This window comes from Schistocerca serialis, chromosome 7 (genome assembly GCF_023864345.2).
Source record: "Schistocerca serialis cubense isolate TAMUIC-IGC-003099 chromosome 7, iqSchSeri2.2, whole genome shotgun sequence".
NCBI classification, from domain to species: Eukaryota; Metazoa; Arthropoda; class Insecta; order Orthoptera; family Acrididae; genus Schistocerca; species Schistocerca serialis.
In genome coordinates, this window is record NC_064644.1 from 309,317,720 (window position 1) to 309,337,937 (window position 20,218).

Below are 20,218 nucleotides of genomic sequence, written 5' to 3' on the forward strand. Positions count from 1 at the left end.
TGCTATCGACGTGGAACATCAAAGTGACTCCACATTTTTAGATTTCCGGAAGGCTTTCGACACCGTTCCTCACAAGTGTCTTCTAACCAAACTGGGTGCCTATGGAATATTGCCTCAGTTGTGCGACTGGATTCGTGATATCCTGTCAGAAAGGTCACAGTTCGTAGTAATAGACGGAAAGTCGTCAAGTAAAACATAAGAAATATCCGGCGTTTCCCAAGTAAGTATCGCTCCAGGCAAATGTCGGGATGGTTCCTTTCAAAGGGCACGGCCGACTTCCTTCCCCGTCCTTCCCTAATCCGATGAGACCGATGACCTCGCTGTCTGGTCTCCTTCCCCAAAACCAACCAACCAACCAACCCAAGGAAGTCTTATAGGCCCTCTATTGTTCCTGGTATACCAGTCCCTGACCCTGAATAAAGAAAAGTGTGAAGTTATTCATATGAGTACTAAAAGAAATCCGCTAAATTTCGATTACGCGATAAGTCACACAAATCTGAAGCCAGTAAATTCAACTAAATACTTAGGAATTACAATTACAAATAACCTAAATTGGAACGATCACATAGATAATGTTGCGAGTAGATCAAACTAAAGACTGCGATTCATTGGCAGAACACTTAGAAGGTGCAACAGATCTACAAAGAGACTGCTTACACTACACTTGTCCGACCTATTCTAGAGTATTGCTGTGCGCTGGGTGATCCGTATCAGGTGGGACTGACGGATGATATTGAAAAAGTTCAAAGAAGAGCGGCTCGTTTTGTATTATTGCGAAACAGGGAAGATAGTGCCACAGACATGAACTGGAGTGGCAATCATTAAAACCAAGGCGTTTTTCGTTGCGACGGGATCTTCTCATGAAATTTCAATCACCAGTTTTCTGCTCCGATTGCGAAAACATTCTGTTGGCACCCACCTACATGAGGAGAAACGATCATCACGATAAAATAAGAGAAATCAGGGTTCGCACAGAAAAATTTAAGTGCTCGTTTTTCCTGCACGACGTTCGAGAGTGGAACGGTAGAGAGATAGCTTGAAGGTGGTTCATTGAACCCTCTGCCAGGCACTTAATTGTAAATAGCAGAGTAATCACGTAGATATAGATGTAGAATATTCAAACCGAAATGAACAATATATTATTGACGTTGATATGAATTTCGTGTCATGAGATCCTTCCCCTCCAGCAGCTCAGCACAGACTGCGTCTTTTTCCCACCGATTTCCGGATGGGCAATGGGTGAGGGGAAATGCGGTGGAGTGGAGGAGTGGGATGGGGGATTTCCCAGGAGGGAGAAAAGAGGCTCAGAACTTAACTGGGGCAGGTGACAAAGAAAAGTGTCCCCTCTCCCAGAGGAGTGGAGAAGGAGAAGCGGGAGGGAGAGGGGTGGGGGTTCCTCAGAAGGACTGATTATCCCCACAGTGTCATAAATCAACCTCAAGGGGTCATCTGTCAGTTAGCATAACAATAAGTTAAAAAGAGGTAGAGGGGTGGTTTAATTGATCAATTTAATTAATTAGCATATCAATTTTATATCAAAAGTGCGCGTTGATCAGCTTTATCACGCTACTGTTAACCCAGACACAGTCTTAATAATAACACAATCATCATTAGCTTAACAAAATAACATTCAAAATGTGCTGGTCTACAAAACTTCAGGATGAGAGTAACTTTTCTATGTTGTTTTAACATGGACCATAGGTAGAACTGTTACAGGATAATACAGGAGGTAACTGGAAGAACTGTGCGATGAGACGAACTGAAATGACACTTTTATTCAAATACGATTATTACACTGAAGTCTCTGCGATTCATTGTGGTCACCTCAACGTTTCAAAACAGGTGGGAACGCTTCTTAATAGGATGTGCGATCACCATGGACGGCAATGTACGCTGTGCAACGTGCTGCCATTCTGGCCACTAGGTTGGTTACGAGTTCTTGTGGTAGGCCATTCCAGCCCTGCAGCATAACTGCTGGGTGGCCGTTGGTGCATGTTGGCGTGCTTCAATACGTCTCCCCAACGCATCCTACACGTGGTCGATGGGATTTAAGTCAGTGCAACAGGCAGGCCAGTCCATTCCCAGAGTATTCTCTCATTCGACCTCGTACCGCAGTGTTCGACGAACTCGCGCATTGGCAGGCATAAAAATGAAGTCAGGGCTGAATGTAGCTCTGGGAAGACGCACGTGGGGAAGGAATAGAGTGTAACATTTACGTTGACCACTGAGTGAAGTGTGTTCAAAGATTTGCAGGTTAGCGTCCATGCAACATTGGGCCTCCCTACAACACAGCACTATATATACATATATATCCTCAGCTCATGGTCTAGTGGCTAGCATTGCTGCCTCTGGATTTCAGGGTCCCGGGTTCGATTCCCGGCCGGGTTGGGGATTTTCCCTACCACGAGTCTGAGTGTTTGTGTTGTCGTCATCATTTCATTATCATCATTCGTGACAGTGGCTAGATTGGACTGTGTAAAAAAATTGGACTGTATAAAAATTGGGACTTTGTACTGGTGCTGATGACCGTGCAGTTGAGTGCTCCACAAACCAAACATCATCATCACCCCCGCTATGTATTGATACGTCCTGAATTGTCGAAGATGACGGCCTTTGTGGTCCAGGCGCTATGGTACAATGTTGCATGAACCACTGAATTCAAAATCTTTGAACATACACTCAACAGTCAACGTTATTGTGAAACTGTGCTCCTAGCCTAGGGGTGTCTTTTCAGGGGTGCATTAGGCTTAGATTTTATTTTTATGGATAACACTACGTGACCATATCGAATAGGGCAAGTGGTGGAATTCTTCGAACGAGAGGATATTCATAGAATGGACAGGCCTGCTCGTCCCTCCAACTTAATGCCATCGAGCACGAGTCGGATGAGTTGGCAAGACGTCCACACGCAGCGACGACCATCAAGCAGTTTTCCACCACACTGGTGGAGGAATGAAAAGCCTTACCAAAAGAACTCTTACCCAACCTTGTGGTCAGCATGGGAGCACGTAGCATGGCACGCATTGCCTTCCGTGGTGATTACACAACCTATTAAGAACCACGTTCCGTCTTTTGTAATGTCCAGGGGATCATTATGAATTACTGTGACTTAGTGTAATTATTGCCTTTGAATTAAAGTGTCATTTCTGTTCGTCTCATTGCGTATTTCTTTCAGTTACCTTTTGCACTATAGTGCAGCAGTTCTATAAGTCATCTAAATTTCATCGAATTATGTTACCTGGCAGTGATACATCACATAAAACTTACTTTCGTTCTTAAGTTTTGCACACTAGTATGTATTCATACAGCATCACTAAATTTGCTTACAACATTGATAAAATTTATATTAACAATCGTTCTTGGTCAATAAGAGTGACGTAACAGTTGCAGAACTGAATGAAGATCTTCAGTGTTAAGATCAAAAGGTAAACAGCCGCATTAAAATAATAGAAAGTTAGATTCTTTTTTACCAATATATCCTGTCCTAATTTTGTCACTCTTTTTTTATGCATGCGTGTAGTTTTACTGAACAAATCTCTTTGTGGCTTGGTGTGCGGTATTCTGATGTGCAGTTATTATTCCTAATGCAACACTGTTCTTCAGGAAAAGGGATTTTACTTAGTTTTGGTCTGGTCAGGCAGAGAAAACTTATCAAGGTGGCGTGACGCGTTTAAACTATCTTGTACATGTTATCTGAGTATCAGTATCATGTACAAAATTAACAAGAAGTGTGTTTCCTTCTGTAGTGGGAACTTCTGTCACTGAATGTATCAAGATGACCACGTGTAACGGGAAGAGGTAGAACGCACCGCATTAAAACTCATCTGAGCTTTCCAAGTGATTTATTGTTTCCAACTACAATGAAGCGTTCCCCTCGGTCTGCATCACCAGGTCCTGCAGTGCTGAGGAAACGACTTCGCTTACTGCAAAACGGCTTGGCATGGAATTGCTTCCTCGGCAACGCATGCATGCACAGCTGTGTGTCGCCTTGTATGGCCCCGGCGTCAGGATGCGCCGACAGTCGACTGAGTGGTCTTCGCCCCCGCCTCCTCAGCGCCACTCGCCAGGAGCCGCAGGTGGCCCGCTGCACGTGATTCAGATCGCGGGTGACAAGCACCTGCGATCCGAATCTGCGGCCCACGCCTTGAGATGCCTCCAGCCTCTGTTGGAAGCCAGGACGACTGCCCGCGGTAGCGAGCTGTGGAGTGGCCCGTCGCTGGCTGGCTACGGACCCCACGTCGGCCTCAGAAGGTCGAACCAGCGACCTGCCATGGAATGGAACGCTGGCACCCCATCTGCTGCTGTGTGTAGCCGGTGGTGTGACATGCCCCGCCGCCCAGAAGACCTGCCACACTTGAATGAATCTCGTTAGAAACTAGCACCTATTTATATGCGGCTGTGCGCCTTTGTATTGCTAATGCGCCACTCCAAGTCACGTACTCACAACACCTGGGTTGCGCCAGTGGGGCCCCTTCTGCCTGTGACTTGCGACATGCAAACCACTGCGTTTACTCTTTTCAGCAGTTCGATGGCCCTGTGGCCTCCATTCTACTTCGCAACTGCTGGTCAGCATAACTTACTGTCAATAGGCCCACGCCTGGCTGCAACTTGTGTGCTGAGAAATGTTGCATCAAACCTAACTTTCCTATCTTAAACTGTGGTGCCGCTACACTTCAATAACATACTTTTCATTCGAGCAGGATGTGATGCATTTACATATTCGTGGGTGTATGTGTATTTCTAAATTACAGGGACCACCGTTCGGATGTCTGATAGGTCATACAGTAGAACTGTTCATAGAGAGTTCAAGACAGTATTGTTTTGAAGTAATTATACAGGGACTCAATAAAGTTCTGCTATCTTTCTAAAAATCATAACTTGGAAACTGTGGTTTGTTGTTTAGCAGCTCTCAGAGCTCTTTTTTTTCACCTTTGCTGCAGATGTGGAGTGCATCAGAATGACGACAGACTAGGGGAAGCCACAATGTGTCACCTGGTATACAGAATCGAAATCAGTGAAAACGGTACCACGGTATTAAATCTTTAAAAGGACAGGCAGTATCAAAGACCTTCCTCGAAGTGGACATGCCCCTGAGTCTCAAGCACGCATTGACAGAGTGCTAGCTGCATTTCAGCGCAGCCAACGAAAGTTAATTCGCCCCGCATCACGCGAATTAATTGCAGGAAACAAGATCAAACGCCCATAAAGTGTTACGTAAGTCGTTACGTCTTTTTATATACGAAGTCCAAATGGTATTCATTGGCGTGTTCCATGCTGGTCTCCATAGATGCTGACTATCATTAGCTGGAGAAGCGCCAGTTTTCAGATGAAGCAACGTTCGAAATTTCTGGACATGTGAATCGCCACAACAGTAGGATTTCGTGGTCTGAAAATTCACACAGCACATGTGAACACATCCTGTAATAGCCCGAAGCTCAATGTCTGGTGTGGCCTAACGCATGATAGAGAGACAGACCCAATTTTTCTTCTGAAAGAAATGTTTACGTGGACCTGCTCGAACAGTTCGCACCACCACAGATCGAAAAGCTGCAGCAATCCACCACCTTCCAGCACAATGGTCATACCGGTCAATGACGTAGATAGCCTTTGTGTATGAATCAATGATGTATTGAGAACTGTACTTGGGCAGAACTCTACTATCGCCTTGACGTTCTAGGAGTGACCAGGTGAGCACAAATTTAAATTCTGGCATAACATAAGAAACCCCTAGAGCTGCTAAACGTTTAACAACAAACTACGATTATAGATCTGTCATGGCTGGACTCTATGAATACCCTGTATTCGTTCTCCCCTTGTCTTGAAAATAGTGAGCACTTCTGTCGTTTCAGCCTCATCGTAATTTGCACTATATTTAAACCAAATCATTACATATTATTTTAGTTGAAGATGTGTAGGAAGGAGACAGTCGTTTTTGACAGCAGATGTACATTTCCTGGTCTTTGATAACAAATGTGAAGCCAGCATACAACTGATATTCAAGCAATATCGAGGATATTTATCCCAGTTGTCAAATGTGTGATTATTACCACACCATGTTTTAAGGACAATGCTATCCCATTTTGAAGTGCTAAAAACAAGGAAAACAGATACAACAATACTCCTATACCGACAGACATAAAAGGATCATAGACGTCCTAAGTTTTAACTACACTACTAGTCATTAAAAGTGCTACACCAAGAAGAAATGCAGATGATAAACTGGTATTCAATGGAGAAATATATTATACTACAACATACATCTGATCACATTTTCACGCAGTTTGCGTGCATAGATCCTGAGAAATCAGTACCCACAACAACCACCTCTGGCCGTAATAATGGCCTTGATACGCCTGGGAATTGAGTCAAACAAAGCTTGGATGGCGTGTACAGGTACAGCTGCCCATGCAGCTTCAACACGATAGCACAGTTCATCAAGAGTAGTGACTAGCGTATTGTGACGAGCCAGTTGCTCGGCTACCATTGACCAGACGTTCTCAGTTGGTGAGAGATCTGGAGAATGTGCTGGCCAGGGCAGCAGTCGAACATTTTAGTCGAACATTTTCTGTATCCAAAAAGGCCCGTACAGGACCTCCAACATGCGGTCGTGCATTATCCAGCTGAAATGTAGGGTTTCGCAGGGATCGAATGAATGGTAGAGCCACGGGTCGTAACACATCTGAAATGTAACGTCCACTGTTCAAAGTGCCGTCAATGCGAACACGAGGTGACTGAGACGTGTAAACAATGGCACCCTCTACCATAGCGCCAGGTGATACGCCAGTATGGCGATGACGAATACACGCTTCCAATGTGCGTTCACCGCGATGTCGTCAAACACGGATGCGACCATCATGATCCTGTAAACAGAACCTGGATTCATCCGAAAAGATGACGTATTGCCATTCGTGCACCCCGGTTCATCCTTGAGTACACCATCGCAGGCGCTCCTGTCTGTGATGCAGCGTCAAGGGTAACCGCAGCCATGGTCTCCGAGGTGATAGTCCATGCTGCTGCAAACGTCCTCGAACTGTTCGTGCAGATGGTTGTTGTCTTGCAAACGTCCCCATCTGTTGACTCAGGGATCGAGATGTGGCTGCACGATCCGTTACAGCCATGCGGATAAGATGCCTGTCATCTCGATTGCTAGTGATACGAGGCCGTTGGGATCCAGCACGGAGTTCCGTATTACCCTCCTGAACCCACCGATTCCATATTCTGCTAACAGTCATTGGATCTCGACCAACGCGAGCAGCAATGTCGCAATACGATAAACCGTAATCGTGATAGGCTACAATCCGACCTTTATCAAAGTCGGAAACCTGATGGTACGCATTTCTCCTCCTTACACGAGGTATCAGAACAACGTTTCACCAGGCAACACCGGTCAACTGCTGTTTGTGTATGAGAAATCTGTTGGAAACTTTCCTCATGTCAGCACGTTGTAGGTGTTGCCACCGGTGCCAACCTTGTGTGAATGATCTAAAAAACTAATCATTTGCGTATCACAGCATCTTCTTCCTGTCGGTTAAATTTCGCCTCTGTAGCACGTCATCTCCATGGTGGAGCAATTTTAATGGCCAGTAGTGTACCTTAAAAATTTTCATACCATTAGGCCTCGTCACAACTTAAAAAGAAGCTGCACACGTGCATTGTCAAACTATAAAACATAATACATCACCAGCCGGTGGAGCCACCCTTCCCGAGGTACAGTTACAAACTGAAAGCCGTTGCCATCACTTACTCAGCACCAACGCTACTAGCGTCACTCATAGAATCTTTTAGAAATGCCTGTCTGGTCCTAGCCCATTCTAACTTAAACTACCTCTACGCCGCAATCTGAACGGAAATACACTGAAGCGCCAAAGAAATTGGTATAGGCATAGGTATTCAAATATAGAAATGGTTCAAATGGATCAGAGCACTATGGGACTTAACATCTGAGGTCATCAGTCCCCGAAACTTGGAACTACTTAAACCTAAATAACCTAAGGACATCACACACATCCATGCCCGAGGCAGGATTCGAGCCTGGGACCGTAGCGGTATCGCGGTTCCAGACTGAAGCGCCTAGAACCGCTCGACCACACTTGCCAGCTCAAATATAGACATGTGTAAACAGGCAAAATACGGCGCTGCGGTCTGCAGCGCCTATATAAGTCAACAAGTGTCTAGAGCAGTTGTTAGATCGGTTACTGCTGCTGCAATGGAAGATTATCAAGATTTAAGTGAGTTTGAACGTGGTGTTATAGTCGGCGAACGAGTTATGGGACACAGCATGCCCGGCGTAGCGATCACGTGGGGATTTCCCCGTATGACCATTTCAAGAATGTACCGTGAATATCAGGAATCCGGTGAAACATCAAAATCACCGACATCGTTGCGCCGGAAAAAGATCCTGCAAGAACGGGAGTAACGTCGACTGAAGGGAATCGTTCAACGTAACACAAGTGCAGCCCTTCCGCAAATTGCTGCAGATTTCAATGCTGTGCCTCCAACAAGTGTCAGTATGCGAACCATTCAACGAAACATCATCGATATGGGCTTCTGGAGCTGAATGCCCACTCGTGTACCCTTGACAACTGCACAACACAAAGCTTTACGCCTCGCCTGGGGCCGTCAACACCGTTGATGACTGGAAACATGTTGCCTGGTAGGACGATTATCGTTTCAGATTGTATCGAGCGGATGGATGTGAACGGTTATGGAGACAACCTCATGAATTCATGGAGCCTGCATGTCAGCAGGGGACTGTTCCAGCTGGTGGAGGCTCTGTAATGGTGTGGAGCGTGTGGAATTGGTGTGATATGTGACCCCTCAAACGTCTAGATACGACTTTGACAAGTGACACCTACGTAAGCATCCTGTCTGATCACCTGCATCCATTCATGTGCATTGAGCATTCCAACGGACTTGGGCAATTCCAGCGGGACAATGCGACACCGCACACAACCAGAATTGCTACAGGGTGGCTCCAGGAACACTCTTATGAGTTTAAACACTTCCGCTGGCGACCAGACTCCCCAGACATGAACATTATTGAGCATGTCTGGAATGCCTTGCAACGTGCTATTCATAAGAGATCTCCACCCTGTTGTAAACCTACGGATTTATGGACAGCCCTACAGGATTCATGGTGCCATTTCCCTCCAGCATTACCTCATACATTAGTCGAGTCCATGCCACGTCGTGTTGCGGCACTTCTGCGTGCTCGCGGGGGCCCTACACGATATTGGCTCTGCAGTGTAGCATGCGTAAATCCTATGTCACTAGGTAAAATCCGTTGTTGGCCGCGTCTTGAGGAGGGTATCCCTAAAGTGTGCCTAGAAATGTCCTTTAGACACTTCCGTCCTTTCATTTAAAACGTCACGCAGTCCTCTTTCAAGGACCGGCCGCGGTAGTCTAGCGGCTCTAGGCGCTCAGTCCGGAACCGCGCGACTGCTACGGTCGCAGGTTCGAATCCTGCCTCGGGCATGGATGTGTGTGATGTCCTTAGGTTAGTTAGGTTTAAGTAGTTCCAAGTTCTAGGGGACTGATGACCACAATTGTTAAGTCCCATAGTGCTCAGAGCCATTTGAACCTCTTTCAAGGCACAATAAATCTCTACCTCCTCTAAATTAGATAGCAGTCACCGTTTTTCTTCAACGTGCGATACCCTCGTGGTTTTCGTTATGTCTAATAGCATAACCACATAAAAAAATTTTTAAGGTAGGTTATAACCCAGGATCCGCCCCGATAGCTGAGTGCTCAATGCGGCGGCCTGTCACGCCAAGGGGCCCGGGTTCGATTCCCGGCTAGGTCGGGGATTTTCTCCGCTCAGGGACTGGGTGTTGTGTTGTCCTCATTACCATTTCATCATCATCCGTGGAAGGCAACGGGAAACCATCACTGGAATCAGTTCCCTAGATGCTCATGCGGTGGACCACTCTGACGAGACTTCCCCCATGACAAGACCTGCAGAACACAAAGTTTTATAACCCAGGACGTCTGTAATCCTCATATGTCTGTCGGTATAGGAGGATTGTTTTATCTGGTTCCCTTGTTTTTAGCACTTGAAAGTGGGATAATGTTTCCCGAAACACGTGGTAATAATCACACGATTTGTTAATGTATGCTTTCCCGGCGTATACAGCTGGCGAAGAGAAGATGATGAGTATGTCACTCGTCGAAACGTCGCAGTTTGAAGACATCGCCACCCGGCTGGAAGCCCGAGAACTCTTCGCCAATCACACGATTGACAACAGAGCTGAATATCCTCAATATTTCCTCGTCTTGTTTTGGTTGTAAATCAGAACTACTTGCCGAGCTGTTAGATTTAGATAGCATACTCATTATGATTTAAATAATCAGGGTTTGTGGGAGTCACAATTTCTGCAGTTAATTCGTAGGAGGTGTCTGGCGAAGCGGCTTGATCAGTTCCGCCGCTGGCTCGGCTGAGACGGACGCAGTGGCGGATAGTTTACAGCGTAAACGTGGCTCTAATTTTAATTTAGGATCGTGTCGGCTAGTGCAGCCCTGTGCCCAACGCAAACAGGAATCCCTTGGAAGCGTTTTACGAGGCCCGCACCACCGGCATCTGGCGTCTGGCGTGCGGCGGACCGCTCGCTGGCGACTTGGTGCTCCCCTCCCGTGCCTTCACGCACGTACTCTGCGGTACAGCGGTGTTAGAAATATGCAGCTGACCAGTAAAACGTGGAGAAATACAGAGGACAAACGCATTTAATTATGAATGAGCATGTACGTAATCATATTCACTGTCTTTCTGTGCCGGCCGAAGTGGCCCCGCGGTTCTGGCGCTGCCGTCTGGAACCGCGAGACCGCTACGGTCGCAGGTTCGAATCCTGCCTCGGGCATGGATGTGTGTGATGTCCTTAGGTTAGTTAGGTTTAACTAGTTCTGAGTTCTAGGGGACTCATGACCTCAGCAGTTGAGTCCCATAGTGCTCGGAGCCATTTTTTGTCTTTCTGTGGACTTCCAAGGAACGTGTGAGAATGTACACAGGCAACCAAAATGACGAGAACTGGAATGGGTGGTGTAGCTTCCCAAAAATCTAATAAAACCAACACACGCATGTACACAAGAGATAGCATACACGATGAAAGTGAATGGAAACATGTCAGAGAAGCTCAAAGTGAGGACTGGAGAGCAACAGTGAGATTACCTCTCCCTCTTCTGTTTGATCTCGTTCTGCAAGGAACACTGACAAAGGCAGAGTGAGGAATTCGGCTGGGTAGAAGAATCAACACCTGGCATTTACGAAAACGTATCTTTAATAGCACAGAATGAGCAAGATGTGGTACTGACGGCAAGAGTGTTAATGGAATAGACAATGACAGCAGGCTTGAAGATGAATATGGATAAGACCAAATACTCGTAGTGAGCAGAGAAAATGATGACAGACCTTTAGAAGTAGTGCGTTGGTGCATAAGTTGGTAGCGTTTTAGTTTCGCATGTTGGTATTCTGGCTGCTATGGGTTTATTAACAGAGTGCCATTTTTTATTTGTAGTTCACTGTTTCTGTTTGACTCTGCATATTTTCGTTTTGTCATCTGGAGATAGTGAGTGGAGCTGTGGACGCTAGAAAATGGAAATCCAAGTGGAGAAATCGGAATATTTTTGAAATATTCTTCTGTTCTGAGTTCAGTATGGGGATGACAGCGTCGGAGGCAGCAAGAAACATTTGCGGGATAAAATGAAATGAGCGTTCGGCGTCATTGGCAGGGAGGCCCCTTGCGGAGCAAGCCCGGTCGCCTTGGTGAAGGTCTTATTACATTCGACGCCACATCGGGCGACCTGAGCGCCGTATGGGGATGAAATGATGATGAAGGCAGCACAACACCCAGTCCATGAGCCGAGAAAATCCCCGAACCAGCCGCGAATCGGACCCGTGCCCGTAGGACGGCAATCCGTCACGCTGACCACTCAGCTATCGAGGCGGACATTTGCGGGATAATGCCATTGGACAGAGCACGACAAGACAACCACGTCACTGTACTCGAGAGCGGGGAAATGTGATGAAGTGTGATCATTTCACAATCGTGAGACATTTTCATGCAATAGCAACTGTTCAAAAATTGGATGTATGAGTGCTCCAAGCCAAACCCATAAGAAATCAGCAGTTGGTTGGCTTGGCTTGGCTCTGAGCACTATGGGACTTAACATCTATGGTCACCAGTCCCCTAGAAATTAGAACTACTTAAACCTAACTAACCTAAGGACATCACACAAAACCCAGTCATCACGAGGCAGAGAAATCAGCAGTTGGTCATCTGTGCATCTTTCCTTGTTCGTCATCAATAGGCTCATGAACAACACCGACCATTCCTATCCTGTATCGTTATTGGTGACGAGTAGTGGTGTCTTTATGTTAAAATAAGGAAAAGAAAGGAATAAAGCAACAGTTGATACCAAAAAAAACAGCAACTCCCCATATACAGATCTGCGTGCATCCACAAAAGACAATGTTATACATCCGGTGGAACAACGACGATGTGGTGTTCTATGAATTGCTTCCTGTTGTGTAACCATCAGTGCTGACATTTATTGTCACCTACTGTGCAATCCAAGAGCAACTACTATGAAGACGGCGTAAAGTGATGCTACTGCACGATAACGCCTGCCCGCATTTTGCTTCACTCACGAAAACCGTAGTACAGGAGTTGGGTTGGGAAGTCATTCCGCATTCACCTTATTCACCTTGAGTCCTCAAAATTTCACCTTCCTCTTTCTCTAACGAACAACCTTCAAGGAACTTCCTTTCCGGTTGAAAATGCTCTCCGAACATGGCTTGACGAGTCCTTCACGTGATTTCTACAGTCGCGGAATCGAAAAGTTAACGCAGCGTTGGCGAGCTATTGCGAAAAATTGAAATTGCTCTGAGCACTATGGGACTTAATATCTGAGGTCATCAGTCCCTTAGAACTTAGAACTACTTAAACCTAACTAACCTAAGGACATCACATACATCCATGCTCGAGGCAGGATTCGAACCTGCGACCGTAGCACCAGCGCGGTTCCAGACTGTAGCGCCTAGAACCGCTCGGCCACCGAGGCCGGCAGCTATTGCGAATATAGTGAGATGATATTATATTATTGAAGATTAAAGTCTCTGTTATGGGTGTCTGTTGTGTTTATTAAACTTATGATAAAACGCTACGAACTTGTGCACCAACCCAATAGATAGTAAAATCTTTGAAAGGGTATAAGAGTTCAGATGTCTTGGGGCAGTACTCACTGAAAGGGATGAGATAAACTTGGAAATAATGAAAGAATTCAGGCAATAAAGAGGTGAAAGTTTGCTCTTGGAAACCTGCTCAAGTCCTGCCTTCTCTCTAAATCCACGGAGATTAGGATCTACAGATCTGTCATACAGCCTTGGTTCTATACAGAGCTGAGACCTGCCCTGTCACGTAGAAGATATAAGGAAAACTGTTATTTGAAAATGTTGTTCTCAGACAGATTTCTGGACCAGTGGACAGGAGAAAAAGGAAAAACCACGAACTGCAGGAGTTGCACAAATCGCTGGACATGTAACTGTGATTAAAGAGAGGAAACTGAAATGTTGTGGGCATGTAAGGCGTCGAGAAGGCCAGATCACTGGGAAGGTGGTGGAAGAAGACGACAGATGTAATAGACAAAGGGAACACTACAGCTGAGATGGGTTGACGGGATCAGAGAGGACGACAGTACAATGGGACTAGCTGGAGAAGAATACATGGACCGAAGATGATGGAGGATGCTAGTTCGCGAGGCCAAAGAGGGACTGCGTTTGCATGGCCAGCCTAGTAAGTAGTAAGTAAGCATGCACATAATATGCCATTTCCTGGGCTATTCCAAATGGCACTTACTCCTCTGTCGATGTCCTGATGTTGACACTGAAAAGATATGTGTCTCTTCTGCGTACCTGTTCCAGTATTCTCGAGTAAACTCTGAAATCATGTTTGGGTAGCACCAGTGAGTTATTCTTAGATCTTCTGCTTTAGTCTACGAATTCTTCTACACTGGACAGTCACAAGACTCTGAGCATATGTCAAAAGCCTGAATAACGACTTCTTGCAGCGCGAACTACTGCGAGACGTGCAGAAGAAAACTCAATGAGGCTCTGGAAGGTACCGACAGGGGTGTGGAGCCATTGAGTTTAAATCCGGAGAGTCTGGTGGCCGGGGGATTAGGTAAAATCTTCCTGCTGCTCTTCGAACCACTGCAAGCTGTGTCACCCCTGTGTTGATCCCATCACGCCGTGAAAACACGAACTGCATGTAGGTCTGGACATGGTCTCCAGGGTTAAATGCGTGCTTGTGTTAATCCACTGTGTCGTCCAGAATGACGAAGTCACCCACGGAATACCGTACAGTCTGGACCCTTCCGTCTCTGTTACAGGGCGTTTCCTTTCAGATAGTCCGTAGCTCATGGTCGTGCAGTAGCGTTCTCGCTTCCCACGCACGGGTTCCCGAGTTCGATTCCCGGTGGGGTCAGGGATTTTCTCTGCCTCGTGATGACTGGGTGTTGTATGGTGTCCTTAGGTTAGTTAGGTTTAAGTAGTTCTAAGTTCTAGGGGACTGATGACCATAAATGTTGAGTCCCACAGTGCTCAGAGCCATTTGAACCTTTCAGATATTTCACGCCTTACACACCAACGGGCATCTGTCCGATGCAGCATAAAACGTGATTCATCCGAAAAGACCATCTGTCGCCATTTAGTAGACGTCCAGCTGTGGTATGGGGGGCAAATTCCAGTCTCCATAAACGATGAATAGCAGTCAGCATGGGTGCATGAACCAGGAGCCTGCTGCGAAGGCCCACAGACAGCAACGTTCACTGATCGTTTGTTGAGGACATGCTGTTGGTAGCCCCTTGGTTCACATGGGCGGTCAGTCGGTCAGCAGTTGCACGTCTCTTAATCCAGACACATCTCCATACTCGTCGTTCACCCCTGTTATCTATGGCCCATGGTACACCACAGTTGCCTCGGCGTTCGTTTTGGATAGAGCCATGAACGCGAACAGTTTACAAATTTTATCGTTTCGGTAATGCTTCCAGCACGACAATGACTGTATTGTTTTCCGCTTTCCCCCGACACGCTTTACCATTATATATCCCTCCACTGCTAGTGCTGCCACTTGCCGTCTGTGAATGATTACTGGACGTTGACGTCGAACATCGGTGGTTACATTAACGTTACTGGACCTTGCATAACTTCTGTGATAGATTTCGACAATTTTTTCGTACATATATGGAGTAGTAGATCTCTAAGAACGTGGAGTATTTTTGTATGACCTAAGTTTCAGGTTGTAAGCCCATTTTCCAGTACACAACTGTTTCTCAAGACGGTAATCAAGCAAAGATAAACACTGCCAGCTTTTTAATTTATCGCGTCTCGATTTAAACTATAATAGGATCAACAGTCTCTGTTGACTATTTTGACACAGCTTCATCTTTATTGTACAACCTCATGACATCCATTAGGATAACATGAATGTCATAAGGGTGTACAATACAAATGCAACTTTATTCAAATGGTTAACAGAGATACCCTTTAGTCGTGAAACGATAGATTAAAAAGTTGGTGTGTGTTTAACTTCGCTTGGTTGACATCTTTGCAATCAGTTGTGTACTGGAAAACCTATGTTGGACGAAACTAATAAACATTTATGAAACAAGGCAAAAAGGTCTCTTGTAGAATTCTCTGGTGTCCGGCTGAATAACGTCGCACGTTCTCCTCGGTATTCAGGCAAACAGACTCGTCGTCATCTTCAGGTGCTTCCTGATGACTGCTATTCTGCGCTGCTATCCCCACCATCGCTACCACCCACCGCGACCGTTGTACACATAGCGGCAAGAGCGTACCTAGTCGAATATAAAGTTTCCGACTTAATAAATGAATATTACGTTTAATTTAAAGTCCCTTTCACGTTATTGTGATGACTGTAACTGTTGAAATTCTGAGATTCGAGAACAATTTGCTTTCCTCAAAACCTCGTCACTGTCCATCAGCTTTTCTGCGAACATGGAAATCTGTGGGGATTAGTAGTGACTGTTAAATGATATATAGAAAGATTTCTCTACCTTTTGGTACCATTTTTTACGTCCTTCGAGCAATATACATTGTCGTTTGCCAACACGTAGTGATATACGCTACTTTATGGGCTAAATACGAGGTGCATTCAAGTTCTAAGGCCTCCGATTTTTTATCTCCGGATTGGAAAGAGATAGAAACATGCGCATTGTTTTAAAATGAGGCCGCGTTCATTGTCAATACGTCCCAGAGATGGCAGCACCGTACGGCAGATGGAATTTTACCGCCAGCGACGAGAATGAGAACTGTTTTAAATACTTAAAATGGCGACGTTTTCCTTACTTGAACAGCGTGCAATCATTCGTTTTCTGAATTTGCGTGGTGTGAAACCAATTGCAATTCATCGACAGTTGAAGGAGACATGTGATGATGGAGTTGTGGATGTGTCGAAAGTGCGTTCGTGGGTGCGACAGTTTAATGAAGGCAGAACATCGTGTGACAACAAACCGAAACAACCTTGGGCTCGCACAAGCCGGTCTGACGACATGATCGAGAAAGTGGAGAGAATTGTTTTGGGGGATCGCCGAATGACTGTTGAACAGATCGCCTCCAGAGTTGGCATTTCTGTGGGTTCTGTGCAAACAATCCTGCATGACGACCTGAAAATGCGAAAAGTGTCATCCAGGTGGGTGCCACGAATGCTGAGGGACGACCACATGGCTGCCCGTGTGGCATGTTGCCAAGCAATGTTGACGCGCAACGACAGCATGAATGGGACTTCCTTTTCGTCGGTTGTGACAATGCATGAGACGTGGATGCCATTTTTCAATCCAGAAACAAAGCGCCAGTCAGCTCAATGGAAGCACACAGATTCACCGCCACCCAAAAAATTTCGGGTAACCGCCAGTGGTGAAAAATGATGGTGTCCATGTTCTGGGACAGCGAGGGCGTAATCCTTACCCATTGCATTCCAAAGGGCACTACGGTAACAGGTGCATCCTACGAAAATGTTTTGAAGAACAAATTCCTTCCTGCACTGCAACAAAAACGTCCAGGAAGGGCTGCGCATGTGCTGTTCCACCAAGACAACGCACCCGCACATCGAGCTAACGTTACGCAACAGTTTCTTCGTGATAACAACTTTGAAGTGATTCCTCATGCTTCTTACTCACCTGACCTGGCTCCTAGTGACTTTTGGCTTTTTCCAACAATGAAAGACACTCTCCGTGGCCGCAGATTCACCAGCCGTGCTGCTATTGCCTCAGCGATTTTCCAGTGGTCAAAACAGACTCCTAAAGAAGCCTTCGCCGCTGCCATGGAATCATGGCGTCAGCGTTGTGAAACATGTGTACGTCTGCAGGGCGATTACGTCGAGAAGTAACGCCAGTTTCATTGATTTCGGGTGAGTAGTTAATTAGAAAAAAAAATCGGAGGCCTTAGAACTTGAATGCACCTCGTACGTTAGAAACGTTCAAAAATGTTCAGATGTGTATGAGTTCTTAAGGGACCAAACTGCAGAGGTCATCGGTCCCTAGACTTACACATTACTTAAACTAACCTACGCTAAGAACAACACACACACACACACACACACCATCCCCGAGGGAAGACTCGAACCTCTGATGGGAGGGGCCGCGCAGTCAGTGACATGGCACCTCTAACCGCGCGGCCACTCGGCGCGGCACGTTAGAAGCCGTAGTAATGATTAATCGTGTTATGTTTCCACAAAATGGCGGCTGAGGTTATTACAAGAAACGTCAATCTCCTAAGAATAATTGTCCGGAACTAATCTCTGACAATGACCGCGCCTTCGCCGAGAGGAAGATGATTTCTCAGTCAGAGAGTAAAAATAACATACATCGCTACCTTCCTAAGAATCGCAGATGGGGCGTATTAAAGTAAATCGCAATAAATTTACTTTTACGAATTGGAGTCTTTAAAATAAATATGAGATGTTATAAAATGGTTCAAATGGCTCTGAGCGCTATGGGACTTAACATCTATGGTCATCAGTCCCCTAGAACTTAGAACTACTTAAACCTAACTAACGTAAGGACAGCACACAACACCCAGTCATCACGAGGCAGAGAAAATCCCTGACCCCGCCGGGAACCGAACCCGGGAACCCGCGCGTGGGAAGCGAGAACGCCACCGCACGACCACGAGCTGCGCACTGAAATGTTATACAAGACGCTTATACAGGTAGAGCAGCAGACATCATGAACAACCTAAAGATGGCAATGAGTTTGTTTGCCGAAATATCGTGACCCGGCCGGACACCCGGGTTCTCTAGAAGTTAACAGTATGCCAAAAAATTACTGATCATAAGGCAATAAATGTTTAATTTAATCAAAATGTAAATATTCATCAAGAACCAACAGTTGAATCAACTAAACAAACATGGAGTATCTTCGGAATGAACAGGCTAATGAGAACAGAATATGAATTGAGAGTAAATCGAAGAATGATGAAAGTAATGAGAAGTAGCAGAAATGAGAACAGCGAGAACCACAACGTCAGACTTGGTGATCAGAAAGTAGATGAAGTTAAGGAATTCTGCTACCTAGGCAGCACAATATCCCATTATGGATGGAACAAGGAGGGTATAAAAAGCAGACTAGCGCACGCAAAAAGAGCTTTCTTAGCTAAGTCTACAAATATCAAACATAGGCCTTAATTGGAGGAAGAAATTTCTGAGAATATACTCGCAGGCATTGTATGATAGTGAAATGTGGACTGTGGGAAAACTGGAACGGAAAACAATCGAAGCATTTGAGAGGTGGTGATACAGAAGAATGTTAAACATTAGGTCGGTTGATAAGGTTAGGAATGAGGAGGTTACCCGCGGAATCGGTGAGGAAAAGAATGTATGAAAAATACTCTGGAAGAAGGGAGAGGATGATAGGACATGTGTTAAGACTTCAGGGAATAACTTTCATTTTATTAGCGGGAGCCGTAGTAGGCATAAAATGTAGGGGAAGACGGAGACTGGAATACATCCAACAAATAATTGAGGACGTAGGTTGCAAGTGCTACTCTGAGATGAAGAGGTTAGCACAGGAGAGGAATTCGTGGCGGGCCGCAGCAAATTAGTCAGAAGGTCAGTGCATACATCCAGGCCAGAGGGGTGTAACGGCCTACTAATCAGTGGGCACGTACTGCCAAGGTCTTCATAATGTTAGATCGATTTTGTAATCACTAGAATAGCATCGTATACACTCTGTGAAGTTACATTTTGCTTCCTCCTTCCCTTCTGGATACTTCACTTTTTTTGGTCAGACAATGTGCTTTAGATCGTCGAACCCATATTCTGGTGCTCCTCTATTTTGTGTTGCTCACTTATTCCAGCCATAGTCATATTCTGGATTAAAACCCAGATTCTGTAAGGAAGAGTACCGTAAGCAATGGTAAGCAAACGCAGACAACTACAGTATGTGTTTTTTATCTTTCTGGTGACAGTATTCTAGAGAGCGTTCGGAAAGTTCCTCTGCAATTACAACATTGTCGGAAATGACGCCCACGCAGGGAATTTGTTTTTAACACACTGGAACAAGTCATCACTCGACATTTAAAATAAAACGCGTGCATTAAATCTCAGCGTAACTACAAATTGCCACTGCACCGTCACCAGTGAACGTGACAATGGGTGACAAACGTGATAACGTGATATCAAGGGCAAGGGGCATGGAGCGAGGTACTGTGTGCGTGAGTGCCAGTGTGTGTGTGTGTGTGTGTGTGTGTGTGTGTGTGTGTGTTTCTGCCTGTCCAATGTACCTGACATAAGTAGAGGTTCGTTCTGAAGTTGTAACCGTAAGAACAGTGACATAACTCAAAAATACAATCTACATATACGTGTCTACTCTGGAATTCACAATGCAGTGCCTGCCAGAGGGTTCATCCAACCACCTTTTAAGTACTTGTCTACTGTTCCACTCTCGAACAGCGCACGGGAAAAACTCTTTCCCTGTGAGCTCTGATGTCTCTTATTTTGCTATGATGATCATTTCTCCCTATCTAGGTCGGCGCTAACAAAATATTTCCACACTCTGCGCAGAAAGTTGGTGATTGAAATTTCATGAGAAGGTCCTGCAGCAGCGAAAAACGTCCTTGTTTTAGTGACTGCCACCCCAATTCGTGTATCATATCCACGTCACTCTCTCTCTTATTTCGCGACGATACAAAACGAGCTGTCCTTCTTTGAAT